The sequence below is a fragment of the Myotis brandtii genome, unplaced genomic scaffold (assembly GCF_000412655.1).
Source record: "Myotis brandtii unplaced genomic scaffold, ASM41265v1 scaffold284, whole genome shotgun sequence".
In the NCBI taxonomy this organism is placed as follows: domain Eukaryota; kingdom Metazoa; phylum Chordata; class Mammalia; order Chiroptera; family Vespertilionidae; genus Myotis; species Myotis brandtii.
The window spans coordinates 694,365-696,704 of record NW_005360846.1 but is presented as its reverse complement, the minus strand read 5'-3'; the positions used below and the strand labels follow the sequence as shown (position 1 = coordinate 696,704).

The 2,340-nt window shown below is 58.3% G+C and overlaps 1 protein-coding gene across 1 annotated transcript in view; it reads right to left on the bottom strand.

Annotated features, from left to right (window-relative positions):
* Positions 1–2,340, bottom strand: part of ITGAE (integrin, alpha E (antigen CD103, human mucosal lymphocyte antigen 1; alpha polypeptide)) — a 61,233-nt gene that overhangs the window by 58,379 nt on the left and 514 nt on the right. The window lies entirely within an intron of this gene.

Below are 2,340 nucleotides of genomic sequence, written 5' to 3'. Positions count from 1 at the left end.
GCCGGGTCTGCAGCCCTCCTCTCCCCGGAGGGGCCCAGGCCTCAGCCTGAAGGTCACCACCACAGAGGAGCGAGAAGGCAGGAGCGGCCCGGACTCTGGCTCCTTTGCCACTGGGAAGGCTTTGTAAGCTGACAGCAGAGTTCCCTTCTCGACATGAGGGATGTAGACTCAACCTCAGACCCCAGGAGGAACAGTGAGCAGCTGTGGCCACAGAGTGAGTCAGGGATGGAGTGACCCGGGGTCAGCAGGCCATTGGGGAACAGCCTGCGCTGGGGCTAGAAGCGGGGCTTTGAGCAGCAGCAGTTTCAGTATGTCTGGCACCCGCGCCTGACTCGAAACCTCTCAGACAATTAATGCCATCTCATTGGCTCCCACAGATGAGAAGTGGACATCCCCACAGTGGGTGACCTGGGAAGAGTGGAAGGTCAAGGTCAGGCCCGTGGCCTAGGGAGGCCCAGCCAGGCACAGGGTTCAGGGCCCTGAGCCTGGGGTGGTGGTCTGAGGGGGTTCCTCCCACCCTCCCCAGCACCTCCTTGTCACTTTCTCAGACTTTCCCCAATCCTCTAGACCAGTGGTTCTCAACCTTCCTAATGCCGCGACCCTTTAATACAGTTCCTCATTTGTGGTGACCCCCAACCATAAAATGATTTTCGTTGCTACTTCATAACTGTAATGTTGCTACTGTTATGAATCGGAATGTAAATATCTGATATGCAGGATGTATTTAGGCGACCCCTGTGAAAGGGTTGTTCGACCCCCAAAGGGGTCGTGACCCACAGGTTGAGAAGCGCTGCTCTAGACTCAGGGCTAGTTTTACCTCCTCCAGGAAGCTCTCCAGGATTAGCCCATCCTATCTCAGGACATCATAGCTTAGAGTAGAACTGTCACAATTTCATTTCCCCACCCAAATTGGAGCTGCTGGGACCCTGCTCCCACATCCTTCCATAACATAGCCGAGTTGTGGGCTACGTAATCTCATGGCAAGCCCACTCCATCTGCTGTCCGTCAGCTTGGGGAGTGGCTAGGCCTCAGGAGGGGTTCGATAAATGTCATCTGGATTGACATGTCTGAAAAAGGCCCCAGGCCATGGGGTATTCTAGAGCTGGGAGGCAGGACAAGAGGCCTGGGCTGGACCCTCGTTTCCACTACTTGCTTGTAACCTGGAGGGTCACAGCTCCTCTGGGCCTCAGTTACCTCCTCCACAATGGGGGGGGGGGGCTGTTGATCCAGAATCTAAGATCTTCTCTGGACATTCTTGGTGATGGGGCGTGAAAGCCATGAGCTATGAAGAGGGAGAGCCTCTCTGACACCGTATAAAACTGAAAATAAAAGTGTAAACTGTAATATAAGGAAAAGAAAGTCCAACCAAGTTCTCACCTTTCCACAACTTTGATGTTTTTATAATACTGTCTATTAAAACATGTCCCCAAATACTTGCTTCGCTGGTGCCTTGCACATGCTTGGCCTGCCCCTGGGCACTCGGCCCGTGGTGGGCACTCATCCTGAGCTCCTCCCAGCGTGGACTCAGTGCTCAGACACGGGCTCGCTTGCAGCCCCGGCCCGTCCCTCAGGGGGAACTGCTTCTGCCCGATGTCCATCTCATTCTCCTGTCAAGCTGCTGCCCAGAGCAGGAGACCCCAGGACGCCCGCCCGATCACCAGGCAGGACCACCCCGGCCTCACGCGTGGCCTGAGCAGTCTCCAGGGGCTGACTGTGCTCAGTCCCATCCCTGCGGCCTGTGGGCAGGTGCAGGCTCAGGGCTCGGCTTGCCCCAGGTGGCTTCCCTGGGAGGCTTAAAGGCCAGAACGGGACTTCCAGGGAGTGGGAAGAGGAAGTGTCCCGCTCCCCCCACCACACACTCATGCTCTCATCCTGGCCCCAACATCAGTAACAGGAAGGTGACTCCCCCAATGCAGTCAGCTCTGCCACACAGACACGACCCCAGTCTCTGGTCAACACATTCTCACAGGGTCCTCACCTCATCAGCGGAACCCCTGGTCTGTAGACGGGTGCTCTGCTGGGGGAAGGGAGGTACCTGACGGTGCCTCCACTCTGAGACCAAACTCGGCCCAGACCCGAGGACCTGCCCAGAGTGGGTGCCACAGGGAGAGGGCCTGGGTGGGGAGAGGGCCTGGGTGGGGAGAGGGCCTGGGTAGAGACGGAGGCTGGGTGGAGATGGAGGCTGGGTGGAGATGGAGGCAGGGTGGGGAGAGGGCCTGGGTGGGGACGGAGGGTGGGTAAAGAGGGAGGCTGGGTGGGGACAGAGGCTGGGTGAGGAGGGAGGCTGGGTGGGGAGAGGCCTGGGTGGGGAGAGGGCCTGGGTGGGGAGAGGGCCTGGGT